The 26,142-nt window shown below is 37.5% G+C and overlaps 1 protein-coding gene across 1 annotated transcript in view; it reads left to right on the top strand.

The window, feature by feature from the left end:
* Positions 1-15,646: 15,646 nt before the first annotated feature.
* The window catches only part of IL1RAPL1 (interleukin 1 receptor accessory protein like 1), a 1,471,712-nt gene continuing 1,461,216 nt past the window's right edge, over positions 15,647-26,142 (top strand). The window contains exon 1 of the mRNA XM_036270755.1: positions 15,647-16,550. The gene's annotated coding sequence lies outside the window, so the exon portion shown is untranslated. The remainder of the gene's footprint in view (positions 16,551-26,142) is intronic.

The following is a 26,142-nucleotide window of genomic DNA, read 5'->3' as shown; positions in this document are numbered from 1 at the left end:
AAGAGACATATGAGGAAATGTTCAACATCACTAATCATCAGAGAGATGTAAATTAAAACAACAATGAGGAATCACCTCACACCTATCAGAATGGCCGCCATCAACAAATCATCAAACAATAAGTGTTGGCGAAGGTGTGGAGAAAAGGGGACTCTAGTACACTGCTGGTTGGAATGCAGACTGGTGCAGCCACTATGAAAAACAATATGGTGTTACCTCAAAAAATTAAAAATTTAACTTCCATTTGTCCCAGCGATCCCACTTCTAGGAATATACCCTAAGAAGCCTGAAACACCAATCAGAAAGCATATCATTATCCACATGTTCATAGCAGCACTATTTACAATAGCTAAGATCTGGAATCAACCCAAATGTCCATCAGTAGATGAATGGATAAAAAAGCAGCAGTACATATATACAATGGAGTACTATGCAGCTGTAAAGAAAGATCTCTTATCCTTTGAGACGACATGGAGGGACCTATACAGTATTATCCTAAACGAAACAAGGCAAACAGAGAAAGACAAGTATCATATGATCTCACTTATTTGTGGAATATAATGAACATAACAGTCTGAGGAATGGGGTAGTCCCAGAGACATGGAAGTGGGGTACAGATTGACAATCCCCAGGAGCAGGGGTGGTGGGGGAGAGATAAACCACAGAACTTATATGCATGTATTCATGAACAATGGACATGGACAACAAAGCTGGGGACAGGGCGGGGGGAGGGGACCAGTGGGGGGAAAAGGAGAAACATCTATAACAAAAATAAATTAATTAATAAAAAAATTCATAGTGCAATTTAAAATTTAAAAAATCAGAATTTTAGAGAAAACACTAGATATCAGGCCCTTTAAGATATATTAAAAGTACTTTGAGGGAGATTTATAGCCTCAAACCCTAGCATTTTCAAAAGCCTTGATGGTGTTGCTCAGTGGTTGAGTGTCAACCCATGCACCAAGAGGTTGCAGTTTCAATTACTGATCAGGGCACATGCCCAGGTTGTGGGCCAAATCCCCAGTGGACGGCATGCAGGAGGTAGCCAATCAATGTTCTTTCTCATTGATGTTTCTATGTCTCTCTACCTCTCCCTTCTTTTCTCTATCTAAAATCAATAAAGAAAAAAAAGTTTTTAAAACCTTGAGAAAGCAAGACTTCTGCAGACAACCCCCTTAGGCAGTGCAGAGATCCCACTCCTGGCTTTTGTAATTCCTTTACATCCACCAACTGCCTAAACTACAGTGAAACTAGAAAGCCCCCAAATACGTGGATGCTTATGAGGTATAAAAGGTGGCTGGAACCCTGGCTCCAAGCCCAGCCTTTGGAGGTGACTCCCCTGGGCCAGCACAGGTGCGTATTAAACAATCATTTTCTAATCCTTTGAGTGCATGTAGTCTGTCCCTTCCCACAGAATGAATCCCTGCCACAACAGCCTTGAAATTAATTTCTTATGTATCCATTTTAGATGTTAGAATGTGATTGACTAAATAAACCCAAAGAAAGTAGAAGATGATAGATAACGGAGAACAGGATCTTGAAGTGATATCTGCAGCTCCAGGTTTATCGCAGCATTATTCACAATAGCCAAGATAATGGAAACAACTTAAGTGCTATCAATAGATGAATGAGTAAGGATGGGGCATATACAGACAATGGATTATTATTCAGCCATAAGAAAGAAGGAAATCCTGCTGTTTGTGACAATTTAGATGAACCTTGAGGGCAATATGCTAAGTGAAGTAAATTAGACAGAGAAAGACAATTACTGTGTGATATTATATGTAGAATCTAATAAAGTTCAACTCAGCTACAAGATTAATAAATTCTAGCCTGGCCGTCGTGGCTCACTGGTTGAGCATTGCCATGCACCAAGAGGTCGCCATTTTGATTCCCAGTCAGGGCATATGCCCAGGCTGTAGGTCCAGTCCTCAGTGGGGGGCATGTAGGAAGCAGCCGATCAAACATCGATGTTTCTGTCTCTCTCTCCCTCTCTCTTCCTCTCTCTCTAAGTCAAAAAGAAAAAATATTAAAAAAAAAACAAATTCTGGTGATCTATATACAGCATGGTAATTATAGCTAATAGTGCTGTATTATATACTTGAAAATTACTGAAAGAGTCGATTTTAAATGTTCTTACCACACAAAAAAAGAAAAGAAATGGTGATTATGTATCAGAATGCAGGTGGTAGCTAACACTATGGTGGCAATCGTTTCACAATACACGGCTGGGCAAAAGTAGGTTTGCAGTTGTGCATACGCTAAACACAGTGTTAATAAAACTATTGTAATAATCATAACCTGCGTGTCTTTTTCCATATCAACACTGTCAACCTACTTTTGCCCAGCCGTGTATATAAGTTTATCAAATCAATGCATTGTACACCTTAAACTTACACAATGTTATATGTCAATTATATCTTCATAAAGTTAGAAAAACTTTAATTTAAAAAAGAATAGCAGAAATAAAAATGATAAAAGACAAAAATACAATTAGAAGGTCAACAAAAAAATTATGATTGGAATGGAGGATACACTTACTGATAAAAACAAATATTAGCTAGAATCTGGTCCTCATATGTGTACCTTGAGGATGAGCCCTAGAGTTCATAAACACGTTTGTGGAGTCTTTTTCCTGGATTCCTATTCCTCGCAAACTTTCTGGTACTTTTCTGTTCTCTACCTCCATTCTTTTTGGTTCCCTGGCTTAAGGCTCTGATTACCTGACACTGCATGCTCTGTTATGAACTTTTGAGATTAGACTCACGTCCTGACTCAAGTGAAAGAGAATAGAGAGGGAAACAAAAAACAAAACAAAACAATGAGAGTTTGTCCTACCCTCTTGGAACTGCAGCTCAATAGAACAAAGTCTCCGCTCTCAGAGTTTTCCATTTTGTTGGTTCCATTTACTGCAGCTGCCACCTCCACCAGCACCACTGGATTGCTTCGGGCCTGGGGCACAAGAGAATGTAGAAAGCAGAGAAAGATTAGGGGGATATTTCCATACTACCTATGAACATTAGGCATTCTTTTCCCAGTCCTGGAGCCAAAGGTAGAGGCCTTCTGAAGCTCCCTCTGAGATCATTTCCATGTATCTGGTTGTGATGACTTCAGTTTGAGAGATATCAAAGGGGTAAAAATGGTAAACTCAATACAAATCCAGTCATACTTCAAATTCTGGTGCTCAGTCCTAATCTGCCTGTTTGCTTCTCAGGGTTTTCCAATATTTGCTAATGCATTCTGTCCATGTTTTAAGGTTGTATTGAGTAGCTTGGCCAGTATGGCTCAGTGGTTGAGCATCGACCCATGTCAATGGTTCGATTTCTGGTCAGGGCACATGCCCATGTTGTGGGCCCAATCCCCAGTGGGAGCATGCAGGAGGCAGCTGATGGATGTTCTCTCTCATCAACGTTTCTATCGCTCTCCCTCTCCCTTCCGCTGTCTCTAAAAAATCAATGAAGAAAAAAAATAATAAAGTTGCATTAAGTGGAAGAGAAAGAGTAAATTGTGCCTAATGCATTTTATCCAGAACTGGAACTAATAATGTTTCATAAAGTTAAAACAATTGAAATTTAAAATCTGTATTCTTTAGGAATACCTACATGTGATAATCATTTTATAAAATAAAAGTCAAAGGAATAATGCACATAAGATTCAGGTTGATGGTTTTCTTTAGTGCAGGGAGGCAGATAGATAAGTTGACAGGGGTATGATACCATGTATTATATGGTGCTTGCTTTTGTTTTAGGTGGTGCTTGCTTTTGTTTTAGGTGGTTTTTTCTTAAGCATTTATAACCTCTTGAAAAACAACTAACTAGTAAGTACATTAATAAAACTAGGCTGCACATAGACCAATAAAAATGGCTATTTAGCAATAATCACTGTCAACAATATTTTATACACCTGAGTTATGAAAAAGAAGAATAGAAAAAAGAATACATTTTCCTTGACTTTGAATAGGTTAGAGCTTATATCAGGGTAGACTAAGCTACTGACAAATGAACCTGAAATCTCTGTGGCTTACAATGAAAGTTTGCTTCTTACTCACATTATGGCCAAGGATGATGCTCCTGGTTGTATAGCTCTCCTCTTAGCAATAACTACGATCCTCCCTTAGCAATGACTAAGGAGCTAGGAGCCTTCCATCACAAGACTCCTCCATGCTGAAGTTCTTTCCTTCAAGCTATGTATGTGAAGAAGGCAAACATAAGAATAAAGACAGAGGGGAAAAGACCACTCTGGAGATTTTAGGGGTCAAGTCTGGAAGATGTGTGGGGCAAATCTGTTCACAATTGATTATGGCCCCACCTGGATGCAAATGGACTGGGAAGCAGTGTTTTTGAGTGCTCAAGGGGGAAATTTTAAAAGTTGGTGAATGCATAGCATTATCTCTGTCACAAGACATATATTTTAAATATGTTTTATTTATTTATTTTAGAGAAAGAGGAAGGAAGAGAGAGAAACATCAGTTGGCTGCCTCCTGCAAACCCCCTACTTGGAGATTGAGCCCGCAACTTGGTCAAGTGCCCTGACCTGGATTCAAACCAAGACCTCTCAGTCCGTAGGACAACACTCATTCCACTGAGGCACACTGCCCAGGCTGTCACAAGATATTTTTATAATTATATTTAACATTCCATTTTAAGTTATGCCCTATGCCATGATATACTCTGCCACAAGTACCTAGTACCTGCTATACTATCATCTCATTTTATCATATTATAATATTCTTCTAATATTTGCTAAACATATACACACCATATATAATACACTTGTACAAATTGGGTATGGACATCTAGTAATTAGCATCATCCATAATATCTCTATAGCCTCCTTTATAATTTACTTAAAGAATTGTTCTTCTCAGGGTAAAATTAGTTCATAAAGCCATAGTAGTATTTACATTATGTTAACACACCTTCCACTGCACTATTCTTAAGTTTTCAAAATGGTGAAATATTAACATTTTTTTCCTAACAGGTGTGATTTAATCATTTTCTCTTCATTAACCAAAACATAATAATTCCCTTAGATCTCCTATAGGAAAAAGATAAATGAAACAGAGTGATACACGGAACCAAGAGTAACATACTCTGCCAGAAAAAAAGTGTACTTGATATTTTTGCTACTAAGTCTTTATCTTACAGCCCGCCATATAAGGAGTATTAAGTCAATAAATGCAACATACAAACCAAATATAAAAGTGTTATTTTTGCTAAATGGAGCATAGCTAAAATAATCTAAAGTTAGAATGAATGATAATGGTAGTGATTAAGAGAAGGCACAATTTCCAACTTTGTCCTTATGAGACATTGAGTAAGCTGTTAATAGTCTCTGTGCCTTGGTTTCCTCACCTGTAAACTGGCCACGACAATAGCACCCATTTCTTTTGAGGATTAAGTTAATTAGCACATATGAATTACCTCCAAAAGTGCCTGGCACATAATAAGTCCTGGAAAAATGCTAGCTATTATCATTTCACAAAAGAATTGAACAAAGCTTTGATTGACACTAAAAAGTCAAAGACATGATTATCTTAATTGTCTAGTTCCTATTCTATGTTAAATTATACTAAATTATGTTTCAAAAAGAGAACCCCATTTATTTCTTGAAAACACCTTTTAAAATAAACAAACACTGCTTTTCCAATTTCACAGGAAGAACTCACCCCAACACTTAAAATTTTTTTTTTCTTTATTGATTTTGGAGAGAGAGGAAGGGAGAGGGAGAAAGAGATAGAAACATCAATGAGAAAGAACATCGATTGGTCACCTCCTATATGCCCCCCAACTAGGGATTTGGCCCACAATCTGCTCACGTGCCCTGACTGGGAATTGAACTGGCGACCACTTGGTACATGGGTCAATGCTCAACCACTGAGCCACACCAGCCAGGCCCCAATATTTTAATATAATAAAATATTTGACTTTTTCAAATATCTGCCAATCATTTACTAATTTGTATTAATTAATTTTAGTAATGTATCATTGATGTGGGAGTTTGACTTCTCTGATTTTAAAATGAACTTTTATTTATTTATTTATTCATTCATTTATTTGTTTGTTTGTTTGTTTTAATCTTTACCAAGGATATTTTTTCCACTGTTTTTTAGATAGAGTGGAAGGGAGAAAGGGAAAGAGAGAGAGAGAGAGAGACATCAATGTGAGAGAGACATATCTATTGGTTGCATCCTGCACAACCCCTACTGGGGCCGGAGATCAAACCTGCAACCCAGGTACATGTCCTTGACCAGGAATCGAATCTGTAACCCTTCGTTCCACGGACGCTCTAACTGCTGAGCCAAACTAGCCAGGGCAAAACAAAGTTCTTTTTAAAAACGATTGAAATATGAAACATATACAAAAGTGCCTATTTTACATGCATACAGTTCAATCAATTTTCACAGTATAAATATACTCGAGTAACCAACATCAGGGGAAAAAAAAAAAGAACATTATCAGCACCCTTAAAGTTCCCCTTGTGTATTCTTCTAGTCACTACTCTCACCAGGGGTAGCTACTATGCTGATGTTTTGCAGTGTAGAGTAGGTTAATTTTGTCCTTTTTATAAATGCAATCTCACAGGGTGCACTCTTTGTGTTTGTCTTCTTCTGCTCAACATTATGTTTGCGAGATTCAAATATATTGCATGAATAGCCATGGATTGTTAGTTCTCATTCCTATATGGCAGCCTGCAGGATGAATATACCACAATGTATTTATCCATTCTACTGTTGGTGAGCATTCAAATAGTTTCCCATTTGGAATTTTTGAATAAAACTGCTGTGAACTTTCTTTTTTTTTCAAAGTGGTTTGCACCACTTTATTTATTTATTTTTAAATATTTTTATTTTTTAAATTTAGTTTTATAATTACAGTTGACATTCAATATTATTGAACTTTCTAATACATGTTTTTGGTGAAAATATGTATATATTTCTGTTGGGTACATACCTAGGAATAAAATTGATGGTTATACATGTTTAGAATTAACAGGCACTGCTGAAAAGTTTTCCAAGCTTATCAGAGCAATTTTTACTTTCACTAGATGTGGATGTGAGTTGCAGTTGCTCCAAATCTGCCCACATTTTCTATTGTCCATTATTTCATTTTAAACATTCTCGTGAATGTCATGATATTGCAGTGTGGTTTAAATTTACATCACCATTATGTCTTATGAAGTCACCTTTTCATACATTCATTTGCCATTTGTTTACCCTCTTTAGCAATGGGTATAAAACAGACTTCTTCAATTGGTAAATATACATTTAAATATTGTGTTCTTGATTATTATAACTAGCTGTCTAGAAGTAGACTCACCTACTTGGCTTATACTGAGCAAAGATGGACTGGTCCTAAGATGAGTTATCAATAATACCCATGAGTTTTAGTCAGAGATAGGGTTAGTTCTAACCAAAAAAAAAAAAAAAAAAAAAGCAGTTTATTTAAAAAAAAGAGAGAGAGAGAGAGAAGGAAGGGTTATCTTACTTGAATGTCTGGTTCCCTTCAGCTCTATAGCTACTATAACAAAAACAAAGCACAGCCTGGCCAGTGTGGTTCAGTGGTTGAGCACTGACCTATTCACCCAGAGGTCACCACCACTTGGATTCCCTGTCAGGGCACATGCCCAGGTTGTGGGCCAATTCCCCAGCGGGGGACATGGTGGTCAATCGATGTTTCTTCTTATTGATGTTTCTTCCTCTCCCTAAAAAAAAAAAAACAACAACAACAAAAAAAAACACAACAACAAGAAACAACAACAACAACCAAAAAAACAAAGCACAAACAAAAATAAAAATATCTTCGTCTTCATCTGCACCACTTAACATTCTCTGATTGGGGGTAAAAAATAGAACAAATTTAAAAAGCTAAATTGAAAACAACTATGAGGTATCACCTCACACCTGTCAGAATGGCCACCATCAACAAATCATCCAACAAGTACTGGCAAGGGTGTGGAGAAAAGTGGACTCTAGTACACTGCTGGTGGGAATGCAGACTGGTGCAGCCACTGTGGAAAACACTATGGTGTTACCTCAAAAATTAAAAATTGAACTGCCATTTGACCCAGTGATCTCACTCCTAGGAATATATCCTAAGAAACCTGAAACACCAATCAGAAAGAATATATGTACCCCTATGTTCATAGCAGCACTATTTGCAATAGCTAAGATCTGGAAACAGCCCAAGTGTCCATCAGTAGATGAGTGGATAAAAAAGCTGTGGTACATATACACAATGGAGTACTATGCAGCTGTAAGAAAGAAAGATCTCTTATCCTTTGAGATGGCAAGGACATGGAGAGTATTATGCTAAGAGAAACAAGCCAAGCAGAGAAAGACAAATATCACATGATCTCACTTATTTGTGGAATATAATGAACTAAACAAACTGCTGAACAAAATTAACCCAGAGATATGGAGGTGGGGTACAGACTGACAAGGCTCAGAGGAGGGGGGTTTGTGAGGGAAGAGATAAACCACAGAACTTACATGTATGTATGCATGACCATTGAGCATGGACAACAAAGCTGGGGATGGGACAGGGGGAAGGGGAGGAGGGTGTCAATGGGGGAAAAATGAGAAACATCTGTAACAAAAACAAATTAATAAATAAAAAATTTAAAAAAATAAAAAGCTAAATTGAAACAAAACGTACTTCTTTCAAACATATACTATGTCCTAGGCACTCTGCTAGGTGCACATGCTACAAGATCCCCAGGAAAAGGTTGTTCTATTAAGTTCATTTTTTATAGGAGGACCCTGAGGCTCAGAGAAAGCAAGATATTTTCTCAAGGCCATATAGTGATAGTCCAGGATTCAAACCAGATCTTATTATATCATATATTTCTATTATGTCCTCAATTTATCTTTTTAAAGAAAAGGCTGACAGGCAATATGGCTGAGTCATGCCAAAAGAGAACTCCCACCACTTCCCAGCTTTGTGAGCTTAAATAACTATGTCATTCGGCTGAGTGAGGCTCAATTCCATCTGACTAAAATAAAGAGGTATTCAAGGTTATCTCTAAAGCCTAAAGCCCCCTTCAAAAACTGATTCTATGAATTTAAACACTTTGCTTTCTACTAACAGGACCAATACTATTTCCTTCTAGGTAGAAGAAAGTTTGTTCCTTGGATGTTATTCTTCACTTCTAGTCTTCACTCATTGTGTGATTTTGATTTTACTTATTCCTCAAGGTCACTGAAATAACACCTCAGGTTTAGTCTTCTCTGATTCTTCTAGGCTGAATTCATATCTGTCTTAGAGAACTCATCACATTGTATATAATACACATTGTTTATGTGTTGTCTCTCTCTCTGCTGCTAGACTTGAGCCCCAACACCCAGAATTGTCTGGTACACAGTATGTAATGAATAAACCATAGAAAATGGATAAATGAACAAGTTATCTGTTTCCAGTTATACAGGTTGACTATTTAAAAGGTAGAGATGGGACCTCTATGATTATTTATTTATTTATTTATTTTAATATTTTTCCTTTATTGATTTTAGAGAGAAAGGAAGGGAGATGGAGAGAGATAGAAACATCAGTTAGAGAGAATATCGATGAACCACTTCCTGCACTTCCCCCTACTGGAGATCAGGCCCACAACCTGTGCATGTGCCCTGATCTGTAATCGAACAGGTGACCTCTTGGTGCATGGGTCGACGCTCAATCTTTGAGCCACACCGGCAGGGTAATTTTATGATTATTTCTTGTCACTCTGTTAGGTTCCCAGATAGCAAGCAAGAGTGTGATTACAGGCAAAGTCCCAGCTTCAGCCTGATTTCATAGGTGTGTAAGCTATGCTTCAGAATTTTTTGCAAACTGTAGTCAAAGAGCTAGGATTTCATACTCCTATATCAGTCATTGGCTAATGTGACAGAGGGTTGTCAACTCCAGGCACTTCCAGCTCTCATCACATGCAAGTCAAGCAGCAACAGTATCCCAAAAATGGTAGTTACAGAGGGTCCAGGTGCTGGCCTTTAGATGCCAAGCACAAAGAAGGGAATGATGGCTTTGAGCACACAAAGCGAGAATCTCAGGGGATCTGGGCTGAACTTTGACAATGACTGCTTTATCCTTTTTCCCTGTTCTACTTCCACTTGAAAAATATTATAAATCCAGTAAATTTAGGAGACACTGGTATTTGATTCTGCTCACGCTGCTCTCTTTCTTCACTAAACTATTTTATATACCTTAGTTACCATGAAGTGCCCTGAATCATTTCAGTGGAAGTGGTCTTCCATGTATATACAGCAATGCCATTTCATTTAATTTCCCAAACCCGGAAGACTTTTAATTCTGCCCTTCCTATTCCAAATCATTCAATGCAGGAAGTGTTATTGTCATTTTACCTGCTTCAACCATAATAGCTGAAGCTATTTTTCTGCGTGTGTGATCAATTTGGAGTGGAATGCATTGCGAAGGTCATGCATCCTGGATATCACGAAGCCTGGTATAAATATATATAAAAGTAGCAAGTGATCTCTTTCAGTAGAATCATATGCAGAGGTCAGAAATTCACCAAGAAATACGGCTTTTAATTTCTGAGTTCTGGTCAGATTTCAATAAAACATGAGCTTTAGGAGAGCAAGAAACATGACTAGATATATTCACAAAGATATCATCAGTACCTCGAACCATGAACCATGCCTGGCACATAGTGGGTTTTCAATGCACATTTCCTGAATCAATTCCAATTTTAGCCACTTTTAATGTTGTTCTGTGGTTTTATTTAAACTAGTTGTCAGCATGGAATGACTTCTGCATTCTCTCCTGGAAGTGGGTGAATTTCCATGGTGAGCAATTCCTCTATATACAGTTTGCAAATCATTTTGGGAACCTTCCAAATGAAAGGCACTGTATAAATATACCCTCCCACCAGCAGCCAGCCAGCTTTCCACTGGGGATGCATTTGCATCGCTTATGTACACACTGTTTCATTTGGGGCATTGCTTTTATTTTTATGACCATAAAAGAAATATTCACAGTACGAACAATAATGTAAACTGCATTCAAGAAGATATATATTTGTATATATTTATGATTCAAAACATAGAAATCTGAAAGAAAATCAGGCATGGCATTTTTCTTTCCTGTTACTGTTTGCTTTCTCATAGCACTCTATTATTTCTGAACTTTATGGTGGAATTTTGCTAAAATGCTCATATTTGTCTGTACATCATTTGAGAATGTGGTGGTGTGCTCAAATGAATGTTGCTGGCCAAAGGCCTGAAAATGAAGAGTGCCTGATTTTGCATTTATTCGTGTCTGTAATATTAGTTTTGCTTTAGTGCTGCGTTTTTGTGGATGGACTCCTCTTTAAGGAGAGAAAGAGAAAAGTAAGCAACCTTAGGTATAAAATACTTTCTAAGTAACTTAGCATGATAATGGGGACTTTCACAGATGGAAGAGACTTTGAAGAGTTATATTTTAGCTTTTATAAAAAAGGGGGACTGATTTCATAGAACATATCGGGGAACTAGAGTTTGAATTTATCATACAGAAAATGTTTAATAAACTTTGAAATAAATTGCCAACAGAGTTAAATTATGTATTTACTTACACAGAAGCATCTGCATACAAAAGATGAACTGAATTGTAACTACTTAATTTATATATTTTCATAATTAATTAAATTTAAACAGAATGAAATATACCATGCTAGACATTTTCCAGATATGCTAGCCTTAAGGATTTCATTAAAAAGAGGAGCTGCTCTGTATATTCAGAGTACTTATGTATAACAAAACATCTGAAGAGGTAGATTAAATACAACCCTTCCTCACTTCACTGAGAAATGATGTGAAATGTGGAAAATTAAATGTATGCTACCGATAGTTAAAGGTGGACTCATAAGAATTTGAGTTCATTTCCTGTGTTCACAAATACAAAACCTTGTATACCCATGCACCAAGAGGTCACAAGTTTAATTCCCTGTCAGGGCACATGCCCAGGTTGTGGGCCCAATCCTCAGTGGGGGGCATGTGAGAGGTGGACAATCAATGTCCTCTCATCAATGTTTCTATCTCTCCCTTCCCTCCCTCTTTCTCTTAAAATCAACAAAGAAGTAAAAGTTTTAAAAACCTTGTATTTCCTACTTTTCACCTACTAAAACAATGAAAGTGATTTTGAAACCTTAGCTATAGGATAGTAATGTTAAGAAATAGCTCACTCAGGTTATTTATGCCTTATAAAGTAATTGTTGTATTTTCCAACTCCTCAGTCAGAATGTTACTGTAGTTAAACTCTAATTTTATAGTCCCAACAATACCAACTTTGTTTCATTAAAATGAATGTCTTATTTAAAGTATCTTGACATTCTTCTTTTTTAGTATTAGGAAATAGAACAGTAGTTCCTTCAATTGAGAAAAGCTAGAAGCATGAAATTGATCTGCAGCCAGTTTTTACTACAAACCCCACAATGCTTTGGATTATAGCCTACAATCCCCATACTGCTGCACCAAACTTACTGTTAACCATCCCATTACTGGTAAAAAAAAAAAAAAAAAGAATAAAACATTTGAGAACTATGTTACATGCAAGGATTCTGATTAAATAGTAAATTATTAATTTTTGAAATATTTTGAGATTTATTTGCTCCTGTCTTTATTAAAAAAAGAGGAATATTTATGGATATTTTAAAATTTTATTTTAAAATCTTGAATGTAGTATCACTTATTCTCAAACACTGTGCCAAGGTATCTATATACTTCCTAGGTCAAAGCCTTTTTTACAAAAAAAGAGTTGTGTCATTTTTTATTCCCCTTTGGAGGGAGGTCAGTTTTATTCAGATTTTAAAATAAAATCACAATACATTGTTTAATGCTCTAAACATCTGCAAAGGAGAATTTGGTGAAGTAATTAAAATTCTTAATTAGATGCACCTTGCAGCTGCTGTTAGTCTTAATTGGCAATAATGCAGCAACATTTTGTTCTGACACATATCTTCAGAGGAGTTAGAGAGAGAACTGAAGGGAGGCAAGAGGAAAATGTTCCCACACAGTTCAAGACAGTTCGCACAAAGAGGATCCCATGGCAACAAACAGCGAGGCCCACAGTTGGCTCTGTAAGATCCAGGAATAGACAATGTTTCACCTCTATTTCAAACAAACCACTTTCTTTCCTGATCCAAAGAGAAAGTGGTTTAAATCATCTTTGCAATAAAATTGAAATGGTCGAATGTTCACCTGTGTCTTTAACACACTTTTCAAAGCTTCTGGGTAGTCTTCTGCATGCAGCCCATGTCAAGGTAATCAGTAGAACTCATGCTCTGAGTAGAGTAACAAACTGACTGGCAGAAGCTTTGCAATTAGAAGACCTGATTTTTGTATCATATGAAGTTGGAGTGGACCTTGGCAACCGGTTCATTTCAACCTGTCGTTTTACAGACAAGGAAACTGAGACGAAGAGAAATTAAAGTGATTCCCTCGGGCAATTATAGCTACTTAGGAGTAGAAGTTAAAGGTAAATCTAGGATTTGAGCCTACAATCCAAGACTTGTACTTCTAAACATTGCTTGAAGTAATTAAGTTTGTTAATTGTACCCCCTCCCAGTCCATTTGAGGTCTAGTTCTTAAATGGGTCAGCTAAGGAACTGTGATAGGTATTGAAAGGTGGATCACCTGACATGAGAAGAGAATATATTTCCCCTTGACCTCTGGTTCTAAATTTGCTCTGTATTAGAGAATGTGAGGATAGAGCAGGGAGAAGAGAACTGATGTTACATAGGAGATTAATCTGGGTGAGTTCCCTACAGGGAGAAATGATGTAAGACTTGCTACACACTTTAACCAGCTCTTTCCTTAGCTTGGATTGGAAATTTCAGTACATATCTCCAGCTACTTCCTTAAAAATGCAGGCTGAGCCCAGCCAGAGTGGCTCAGCGGTTGAGCATCGACTCATGCACCAAGAGGTCGCCAGTTCAATTCTCAGTCAGGGTACATGCCCAGGTTATGGGCCCGATGCCCAGGTTATGGGCCCGATTCCCAGTACGGGGCCTGTAGGAGGTGGCCAATAGATGTTTCTATCTCTCTCTCCCTCTTCCTTCTTCTTTCTCTAAAATTAATAAAGAAAAAAAAAAGCCTTAAAAAAATCCAGGTTGACCTCCCTTTTCAGTCTCCCAGCCCCCATTCAATTCCACCCAGTGCCCCAAGTTAAGCTTTCATTAGTTTAGCTCGAATTTTACCAAATATTTACAGGTGTTTCTTTTATCTCCAATTGTGTTTTACTCCCTAAATGAAATGAAGATCTAGTTCTCTAGGACCATCACTGCTTTACCTATTTACTGTTCTATTTTTGGTTTATCTAGTTAAACCTTACATTAGAAAAGTGTAGACGCTGTAGTGGGTTAAGGTTTTCTAGAATTGGGGTTATAAGTGGTGTATGGGAAAGGTTGAAGAGCGAAAAGACGGAGGGGTGGTGATTGGAAAGTGTTTCTCTGTCCTTTAACTGTCAGGCCCACTCTGCTGTCAGAACCTAACACAGTGGTGGCAATGTAAATATTGACACTTCCCTAGAGTCCTGCTACCACAAGTGTGGTCCATGGACCAGCTTATTATATATGCAGAATTGTGGGCCTCACTCCAGACTTAATGAGTCAGAATCTGCATTTTAACAAGACACCCAGGTGATTATGCATACGTTCAAGTTTGAGAAGTACAGAATCACTTGTAGTATTATAGTATCCCCAGGTAGTATAAAGGGCAAGGATCTTAAACTGAGCAAATACCCTCATGTATTTGACAAGTACTTACTTTGTGCCTCTGTTCCCTATCAGGACTCCATTTCAGAATCCTGCAGTGAACTCTAGGACACAGTGAATGGGAGGAGGATCCTCTTCAATCTTCTCCTCTCTGCACCCCCCCCCCCCCCCCCCGAGACTTCACTGGCACCCTTCCCCTGAACTCCACTCTCCTAGGGAAGATTCTGCTCCTCCCCAAACTGAAAGAGTGGGGGTGTTGAGGGGTTACTACCTGAGGGACTCACAGTTTTACATACTAATACAGATGAAAGCACTTTTCAAAACGGCCCCTTAGAAACAATTATCACCTTGCCACCTGAGGTTTAGAGCAGCCCCCCTCCCTCCCCATCCCCGTCTGAGCTCCCTTTTGAATTTCGGCTGAAAGTGAAATTGAGAATCCGTGAGAGAGAGTGTGTGAGAGTGTGAGTGAGTCTGAGTGTGTGTGTGTGTGTGTGTGTGTGTGTGTGTGTGTGAGAGAGAGAGAGAGAGAGAGAGAGAGAGAGAGAGAGAGAGAGGGAGAGGGAGATCGAATGCAGTAACAAATCTGCTCTAAAGAGAGATGAAAAGGAGGTTATTATGAGTGTGTCATTTTAGGCATCGCTCTCTGTACCTTTCTGCTTCCTAGACAAATGGAACCCTAATTTTAAGGTGGCTAACACAAGACTGGGATCGTCACATTTGCCGGTGCACCTTTGCCAGAAAGGACAGAGTCTCATCATTCGAGCCCTCTCAGGGTCCTTTTCCAAAGATTCCCAGGCTACCCTCCTTCCTCTTCAATTTTGTGAAAACTAAAACTCGAAAAGCGATGGCATTCTGTGGATTGGCTAGTACTAAAATATCCATTGGGTGGCAGTAACACTATCCTCTTTATGACTTGCAGCAAACCAGAGAATGCATTCAATCAAATGAACCGATCTTGTAGAAACACTGGAATCATTTATGCATTGCAGTTTCTCTTTCTTGTTTTCTCTCCTTCTTCCCTGGGATATTCTGAGTGGATTGTGGCTATTTATCAAGATCTTGTGGCATTCGTGGTTTGCTTGTCGTTTTTGCTCAGGATTAGCATCATTCAAGGCAAACGCAAAGCTGCTCTCCCCCCCACCACACACACTCTTTTTAAAAAATCATTTTTGGGGGCTGCTGAAGAGAGCTAGGACCCAGGAGACACCTTCCCAAACAGCAGGGGTTGTGTGCATTCACATAGCAGTACTGTACAAGGAAAACCCCGTCGGATCTGTTATTGCGGGATACTTGTGAAATATACATAGGATTCTTTCTTATGGCTGCATCCCGGATCTGGAAATTTTACTTGGGGACCAAGAAGATCTGAAAGGCTACATGTATACGAAAGATTTGCAAGCGAGACTCTGGTTCCTGTCATAGAGCTCACAGACTTCCTTACTTACTGGCCTTTTTCCTTCCTTCCTTCTTCTTTTTAAAATTTCTTCCCTCTTTTACTGTTCTCTCCTCTCTCAGTCTCCCCTTTTCTATCTGCCTCTTATTTTTTCTCCCAGTCTTTTTTTTTTCCACCCTGCTCTGCACCTGGATTGTATCTTCACCAAACAATCGGGCACTTTGAGAACTAACTGGAGGCAGTCTTGTAGGGAAGAGCTGTATGGAATTATCTGCTTTTATGGTGAACTTGGCATTTGTGAATGGGTATCTTGTTCACGATATTAATTGCTAGCAAAACAAGAAAAAGAACACAGGAGTAAAACGTGGATTTTTCTGATACGCATTGTGATGACCAGCAATTACCTTACCGACTGATATCCAGAGGAGAAAAATTTAGAAGACTGTTGTGGGTAAGGTCATTTTATACATGCAAATCCATCAGTGGCTTGAACAAACTTGGGCGTTTGTAATGGGAATGGGTGACTTGGATGATTGCTGCATCGCACTGATGGCTGTGATGTGGCCGTTATTGGCACTGAATGGAATAACTGCAGTTGGGTGTGTTGGTGTGTGTGTGTATGTGTGTGTGTGCATGTGCATGTGTGTGTCTGTATTCTGAGTGTAATTAAAAATAAATCAAAGCATCACTCCAATTATTTTGATATGGAAGAGTATCTTGAATTAATTCTGGGTAGTCACTCTTTTGTTTGGATGCAATATTTGTGGCTCCTGTGTTCTGGAAGAGGTAGCAGCAGTGTAAGGAACACTTACTGAAGAGACCTATTTAAAATGAAACGAGCTACTCTTTATTCATTAAAAGAAATATGTTTTCAACTCAGTGCAGCATTCTGCTGCATTTCACAGCCGCAATGGGACCAGGGACATCCCACTTGTCAAGTTCTTAAACTTTAAGGTGATAATCATTGTTAATTGTTCTTTAGGTTGTGATTATTGGAGATTATTAAGTACCCTAGGCTACTTTTTTATTCACTGGATTATCATTCAGAATGAAAAAGAAAAGGAAATGCTGAAAATGACAACCAAAAAAGAAAATAATAGTGCAGTATTATTTTAAATGTCATCATAATGCTTTCTTTCTCAAGTTCAATTGTCCCATAATATAATCATTAATCCAATACCCTAAATAGCTGAAGCTGCGACCCACGTGCAGGGGAGTCGAAGGTCTGGACCCAGAAAGCACCCTTCTATTGCAATGCAGCCAGTTTTGGAAACGCAGGCAATTACACACTTCCCTTAATCTTAAGTTGAGGATGTGTCCTATCTGCCACATCTATTTTACCCTTTCAGTAAAAAGTTAGAGACTAGAGCATGAAGGATGCTTAAACATATTCTGCCTGGGAAATGGGATAAAAAAAATCAATATTGATGACGTGGTTCAGTGCATCGTACTGCAATGCTAAAGTCCCATATTCAGTACCTATGATGAGAGAATGGAGTATTTACATGTGTTATAAATCTCACCGGGTAGATTGATCTGAAGGGGGGGGGTATGTGGATATGTAGGAAGATGGATGAAGTCGTGCATAATCGGTGATTATGTAACTTCATTACATCAGTGAGCTTCAGTCAATGATAGTGAGATGAAATGATTATATAGAGAGAGACTCCATCACCCTGTTAACTTTTGAGGGCTTGTAACTGCCAGCAGAGGAGGAGGAGGGCTGACCGAGATTAGCTCCAAGGGTCCTGTAAACCCTGATCTCTGTGGTGAATTTAGCATGAGTTTTCTCATAGTGAGTTTCTGAGGGACAGCTGATCATGTAAGCTTTATGGCTGGACAGGAGCAATTTTAGCCACACCCGTGGAGAGTCAAAATGAAAGTCTGCAATGTTTCACAAATGCCCCATTGAGTAATCAGGACTGATGAGCCCAGCCAAGGTCATAGTTCTGTACCCTATGATCGAAATATGTGACCCCAACTGAGAAGAAAGTTAAATCTATTGAAATGAAGACTGAACGGAATGACTATTTGGGGTCCTCTCTTGCATTTTTCCTGCTAGAGCTTGATGCAGATTTCAGTTTGGTAGTTCCTTCAATAAAAATGATTGTCTCCACAGTGTCAGAAATGAGTGTTTGCACTTTTATCTTTGCCTTGATGACCCGTTTCTGGGCCATTTTAACCCTCTGTGAAAAGAGACGTAAAAACCTTCAAAGGTAATGATATCCTGCTAAATTTTAAAAAAATAAATGGCAATGAATTAATTATTAATACGTATCCCAGTAATAAAGAACAATCCATTTTCAAGTTTTACTTATTGAATGTCTTAAAGGACATGTTGCAGCTGCCTGTGACTTTTACCATGAGATGAGATAAATGTACCGTGCTCACTGTACAGAGAAAGGAATACTGCAGAATAAAATGTCACTTTCCCTGATGTTTTATTTGGAGCTGTGATTTTTTTAAAAAGAAGATACACATCAGCTCCTTTTGGCCTTCTACTGTTTTAGAATCTGTTTTTCCCCTCAATAGATTATATATTCCCTCATAATGAAACCCTGCTAAAATCCTAACCCTGTTGAATTAAATCATTTTCTCTTCTCAACTAGTTGTATGATTTCCTATTGCCCTTTACCTTTATTTTTTACCAAAAAAGGCTAAATGACCTGTTTTTATCATGGAAATGAGATGATTCTTTTGGTTTTTCCTAAGGAGTCAGGTGCAGGATCTAGATATCCACTAGGCAACTTTGAAAAGATCTGCTCACCCCAAATCTGAATGGTGGAAGGGTGGAATGAAATTTTGAGCTCCAATATTTGAGATGACTTTCTTCTTTCTGCAGGACATACCCCAAACACTGATATGTTGTTGTGCCAGTGGATTTGGAGGTTTGGTATTCATATTATGTAGGAAATTGGATGTAAGTTAACTCCTGATTCCTTCCTTCAGGGGTCAGGGTAACACTACATCTGCTTCCATGCTGTTAGTCTCCAACTATGTGCAGAATAGTCTGCAATGATTTTTCCTGCACTCCTTATTTTAATATTTTATAAGTGACTTCCTCGGTTCTTTTCTGACATAAACCACACCGATGTTACCAAAATGGCATGTTCTAGAGGCTTTATAAGCTCAGTAGTGGATGGAAATAATACTAGAAAGGAAAGAAGTCTCTAAAAATGACACTGACCATGAAACATACATCCACATGTCATTCCTATTCTTTTCACTGAAGACTGCATATATTCACATTAGAAAATATAGTTTCAATCATTTTCATGGTACTTTATAACCTGTTACTTTCTTTTGGAAAGGATTATGTAACTGAGGCAGGTTATGGCATTTTTTTTAGGTATCCTACAAATCACTAATAAAAAGCTTTGCCTAATAGAAAAGCATTTAAACATGAAGGCAGTTAATAATTTAAAATATAATATCTATCTCTCTAGTTTACTGCCATTTTGTTAGCCCAGGTTATATAGTTAAATTAGAAAATATTTGGGAAAATAGAAGAAATCCCATTTATAAATATAGAAATTACTAATTTTGTTTCCTGACCAGTTGCTTTAGCAAAATCAGATTTAGCTGACAAGTAATCACAGTATTCCTAAAGCTAGAAAAAAAATTGTAAGGAATTTTTATTATGTTCCAACATATGTGAACAAATCATGTTATTGTTAAAATGACAAATAGATAAAAACATTTTTAAGAACTAAACTTTTAGGATCAATTTAAGATTTATATTTCAGAATCTTTTCATCTATTTCACACTGAAGTGTTTGAAATATACTTTGTCTTACAACAATATAATCTTTGGTGTTTGGCAAATCTCGTGTTTTTATAAAGCAGACTACTGTATAATCTGTGGCAACCAAAGCACCCAAGTGTTGATAAATAAGACTTCAAAGTAGCAACTTTTCTGGTAATGCTCAACTTAAAAAGCATAATTATAATGGCACCATTTGGACAGCTATAGATAAGGCTGTGTCAGCATTTTTCTTATTAAATTCCAGTCCTATTTCCATTAGTTATATCAGGAATCTCAAAGAGAAAGATCAGCTCTCTGAGACATCCAGGCATTGTAGAATTCAGGGCTGAGTCAGAGGGCCTGAGATGCACTGCAGACTCTGTCAGTTACTAGCCTTGTGACTTCTGACCCTGCATTTTACCTCTCTGTGTTCAAAATAATCATTAAAAAGATACACAGCTACATGTTGCAAGAAAGAGATAAGATGTGTGCCTAAGTGCTTACCATCATACAATGCCTTAGAGATATATGGAATTATTATTATTAAGGGCTCCCCAAAGTCGTATGAATTTAACTGCATTTTTTTCTCACACCCTTCTTGTAAATCTTTATAGTCACTTTCTAGAACTGGTTACAATTAGCTGGTAGGTAATATTGTTCGGCAAGTAAGCAACAGACAAATTAAAGGGTTTGGTTGCTAACTTTCACTCAGTATTCAGTTTTTTCCAACAGTACTCAGATGGAATATAGTTGTCTTGAGTAACTAAAAAAACTCCTGCTTTTGAATAACATGTAAAGAAAGATCACTAAGGGTTTTGTTTGTGAGAGTGTTTTAAGCTGATTGCTCTTCTTTTTAAATACTCCTGAGTACTTAGGTGTTTCTGTTTCAGGTAACAAGAGTACACAAATGAACTTGATGCTACCACTTAAAATGGGTCAGCTGACCAAAAAAGCTACTCTCATTTATCACTTTATTAACAAAAGCATAATGGATTAGAATACGAAGCATAATAGAGGACATAAAGATAAAAAGATAATAGTTCTGTTTTGGACATTGCTAGTTGCAATATTTGCTAACTTTCTTTAGGGGGAAGCAATCCCCCATGTGTCACTATTAACACTGCATTTCTTTAATGTTCTTGTATCTTAACATAAACACATTTCCATATATGAGAAGGGCATAGTTATTGATATGACCTTCCATACACGTTTTTAAGTGACTAGATAATCATGTGAAATAGAAAGTTTTATATTTTAGTTAAGGTAGAATTGGAAAAGGGGAAAATTAATGCTGTAAATATACATGGACTTAAAGAACTTTGCTGCTATAGAGCATTCTCTTCTTCCTAACTTCCCTGTATCTTGCTTTTTACCTTAAGAACCCCCAATGTTTCTCTGTTCCAGATGAATTTGATCATACCTATTTGTGAGTTCACTGATGCTTTTAAATAGCAAGCGTTTTCTTGGTTTCCTGTATTTTAAAAATGCATATTCCTTATGTCACATGGAAATGCTTTAGATTTGCTCTAGCAGATTTACTAAGGAATATTGTAGAAATGTAGACAGGCTTGTTTATTTGACAGATTCTGCTAATCACCTTACAAGTATGCTTTTAATTTTCACCCAGAGAATGCCACCCTAGAGTATCTTACACTGCAGATAGCATTCCATTAAAGGCCAACCACATGGCTCAATGGACATACCCTTGCTGCTTACCCTGACCACTGGCTTACAATGAAAGATCATTAATTGACATGCTTTTTGGTTCCTCTGTGTGGAAACAATTTTTAGGTGCAAAAACTCCAAGATTCCTAAGGCTTTTAGCTTTACAAAAGGGATGACTGACCTGCCTGGTGTTGTTGTCTTATCACACAATCTGAAATTGCCAAGCAGTGAACTGTGGATAAAGCAGAGGGAGAAAGCAAAGCACTTTAATATTTTTCTTCTGAAAATCTGTTTTTTGCTGTTTTCATATTAAAACATTAAAACTAATCTTTTTTATAACAGGCTATTCAAAGGGTGTGTTATATTTACTATGCATGTGTGTGTGTGTGTGTGTGTGTGTATTAAAATATATGGTACTAAATGAGCTATTTTATTCATACAAGAGCTACATGTTTAAGAATATATATTTAACAGAAAAATTAGATTGTGTTATGTAATTACTCCCTAAGTCAAGAAACTGTGTGTGGAGTTTGGACTCAAAAAAAAAAAGAAAAAGAAAATGGATGGTGAATTGTGTTCATATAATTATAGACCTTCACTCTGTCAATATGTTTGTTAATTATATAGCTTACACTTTATGTGAATTATAATTATAATAAATCACTGTATGGATAATCATAAAATTATTCATAGTGGTTTATTTTTTCATGGCCTTACCAAAGTGAGTTAATTGGTAGGTTCTTAGCCTATCAACATTTACATGTAATATAACTGTGGCTTAGTATAGTGATCTTTATCATTTTCTGGTATAAAGTTCCCCTTTTTAATTAAAAAATCAGAAGGCCATTTAATCATAGTTATACTTTCAGTATCAGTTGATTGGGAAAATGCATAATAACAAATTATTATGAATATAATAATTCTTTAAAAATTATTTTGACTGTGTATAGTCACAACAGGGTCGACTTATATATTTGAAATACATTGTTGATCTTCCTAGAAAGTTGGGTATAGATTCTAGACCCCTTGGAATAACTCCTGCAGTCTTACTAGATAAGAGGCCTATATACCTAGAGCCAATATGCTTGCATTGCATATGCACATGAATCATGTTTTTGTTAAATACAAAATGAAAGGCAAGTGCTTATGGTAATGGAATGTGGATCAAATAAGTTGGATTTTGGATGGATAGAGCTGGAATATCTAATTTTCTATGAACAACACAGGAAAATTTACATTCAAATTTTAGAATTCAACTATTATAATGTAAAATTGTCTGATTTACAAAATAATTGCATTTTAAAAGATAAAATAAATGTTATTTTACTGCAGTCAGAATAAAAATGAATTATGATAAATATAGCCAGAGGTGATTACCATGGACTCATAAAAATCTAATGAAATTACATATAGTGTAGAAGTGAAGGATATCCCATTATATTATTTTAGCTCCCAAGGAAATTTTTGGACAATGGGAATGCAATTATATTTTCAAGATCCCCCAATTTGGCTTTCCTATGATGCATGAATCCAGTTTCTTGATATGATACAAGTTCTTGGCTGAGTATTTTAGTTACACAGCAATTGTTCTTGTTGAGGCTAATTTTAGTGTATCTACTCCTTTAGCCTCTCACTCTATTGACTTGTGATCACTCACATGGTGTCCCCACTCAGAATTGGTGGACTTTTATTTCTTTTATGGACATTGTGTCCTTCTTGACCTCATTTGATGTCTGGAGACACAATACAGGGAAAGCTAGAAAAATAGGTCACTGGTGGGGCCTCCTTGCATTTTCCATACTGTCCTCTTTCCTGATAGCTTTGTATCTCCCCACCTGCAGGGAATTGCTCTTCTTTGGAGACCCTCCTTTTGCCTGACTTTCATGCACATCTGCCCTGGACATCCCTGGCATTTAGGACTGCCATCACCGTCTCTGTTGTATGCTGCCTCTTGCTTCTGAAGTGCATCCACCAATGGGTCTTATCAAAATATCTTTTAGCCACATTTTATCCCATTCTGAAGAGATGGGATTTCATATTTCACTTCGTCATCAACAGAGTCACTGTACTTAAATAGACAATAATGAACCAATTTGGGCATAATGAAGACAGCATTATTTTTATAAGGTTTGCCAAGTTATCACCACACAGATACTAAATATAGGAGATGCAATTTTGTGTGTATATTATTTTTGTCAGGATATTTTACATATGAATCACCATTAATATGCCAAAGGGGAAAGTTTGGAATAATAGTCTTGCCCTTTTGAAATTTGGAGAAAATACGCCATTAATTTTTTTTTCTGACCCAGAGAATATAGCTTTAGTAGATTGCATTTTTTTTGGTTTGTTTGTTTGTTAATCCTCACCCAAGGATATTTTTTCCATTGATTTTTAGAGAGAGTGGAAGGGAGGGAGGGAGAGAGAAAAAGAAAACAGAGAGAGGAGAGAGAGAGACACATACCCATTGGTTGCCTCCCACATGCACCCAAACCCAGGTCAGAAATCAAACCCAGGACCCTTTGGTGCGTGGACAGATTCTCTAACCACTGAGCAACATTGGCCAGGGCATAGACTGCATTTTTTTATGATAAGGTGGACAGGAATTGTGGAAGATGTATTTTTATTCTGTTTGGATCATGTAGTGCCCTCCAATCTTATTCAGCAGATAGCTGCCTAACAAACTTGTTTGAAGACGTGACACTGACTATGAACGTGATGTTCCCAGCTTCTCTGTAACTTTATTTCAGAAGAAACACAGCCAGGAAAGCTAAACACAGCTGTAAAAATGGAAAACGGAGAGACTTAGAATGGTATCAGGTATTTTGTGTACACAAAGCTTCATGTGACCAAGGGAGAAAATTTGAATGTAACAAATGAATCCAGTGGCTCTCAGTGCTTGGCTTTTGAATACCCCTGTTAAAACCCCTAATTGTTCTCACCATGACAGAAGTTCTGAATGGCACTCAAGAGGCTCCCAGCTCCACAGTGTGCGGAGTAAATGCATTCAAGGGGACTCTAGGGGTTGTGGACTCTGCTGCTTTCCTGTGTCGGGGTTCTCCACCAGGGCCCATAATAACACAGTAACAGAGCAAGCTGCTCATGTCAGCGGGTATGCTCACCCCAAGGAGTGAACACTCAATGCTTAGCTCTAAGGGGCCAGTGCCTCTCTATTTTGTATTTCCAGAACCCAGCATTGTGTGTGGCATATAGTAGGTCATCAGTACATCACTGTTACATGACCAAATGCTTATGCATTTAGTGACAGCAGATCAGTTTTATATAAGTGTTCTCCCAACCTATGCTTCGTTGTAAACTGAGACAAAAACTGCTGATTTAGGGAAGTATAAAAGGAAAATTGAGTAGTAAAAGAGAAAGAATTAATGTTAGGTAATTTGTAACCTACAAGTAGACTGAGGGAGAAAAAAATGGTCAGCCCTTCCTCATTCATACCCTCCCTCCCTCCCTCCATTCCTTCTTCCTTCCCTTCTCCCTTCCTTCCTTCTACTCCCACCTTAGATATTTGAGGGCTTGCAAGAGATATAGAGGTGAGTGATGTCACATGTCTAGGCCCAGAGATGGTTAGTCAGGAATAAGTGATGATAAATATAATCACATATAGCTGTAATTCAAGATAGTCTCCTATGTGTATTTCCAAGAGAGGTGTCTAGTATGGTACAGGCTCAGGAAAGGGTCAGAACACATGCATTTAGAAGTATTAGGATAGGCTTGTTAAAGGAAGTGAGGTTTACATTAGACTTTGCAGGATTTCACATTGGTGTGGAAAAGATATAACATTCCAGGTAGATGGGGGATCAAGAACAAAGATATTTTTAAATGGCAGCAAAGGAAGCATGCTTAGAGAACAGCCAATGTTCTACTTTCCCCAGAGAATGGGGTATAGGATGCAGAATGGAAGATGATGAGCCTGGAGCCGCAAGTCTCCAGGCCAGGCAGGCAGAAGCCAACGAAATGGGGTTTCCTGAGCATATGAAAAACAAAACATTTATGACCTACTTATATTTATGCTTTAGGAAGAAGAGGAACACATTATGAATCTGTATCTCCAGGGTACCTGTGATTCCTAGTTTTCCCAAGGACTCCTGAATCCCATCTTCACTCCAAATTTCTTCATGTTGAGCCCCTGTTCTCAAACAGCCATCAGGGGCTCTCTTCATTTCCTTTCTTCTTTCCTCCTTTCTAAGAACAAAAGCCCTGTTACCAGTGCTAGATAAATACAGAGGCCAGAGTTTAAAATTAACTATTTGTGTTTGTTTTTTTTTAAGCAGAAGGAAACATTCTATAATGGGGCATATCCATTCCAAGTATCTTTGCTTAGTAGTATTAAAATGTTGCCACCTGCCCTAGCAAAAATGTTGTGTTTTAATGTAACTCTTCAACGAGGATGTTTAAAGTTTCTTTCTTTACAGTGATGGCAACAGCAACTTGACCCAAAAGCAGCTATTCATTTGGGAGGAAGGGGAAGTTGGAAAAGGCAACTGGGGAGAAAAAGAAAAATGAAAGTCTTTTATAGAATGTAATGGCAAGATGACAATATACATTCTAAAATGGTTTTGTATTAAGATCATATGGAAAAAAGAATAATGCTTTAGAGTATAATATAGATTTATTC

This window comes from Molossus molossus, unplaced genomic scaffold (genome assembly GCF_014108415.1).
Source record: "Molossus molossus isolate mMolMol1 unplaced genomic scaffold, mMolMol1.p scaffold_m16_p_2, whole genome shotgun sequence".
NCBI lineage: Eukaryota > Metazoa > Chordata > Mammalia > Chiroptera > Molossidae > Molossus > Molossus molossus.
Note: the sequence above shows the minus strand (reverse complement) of the source record. Positions and strands in the feature narration are given on the sequence as shown.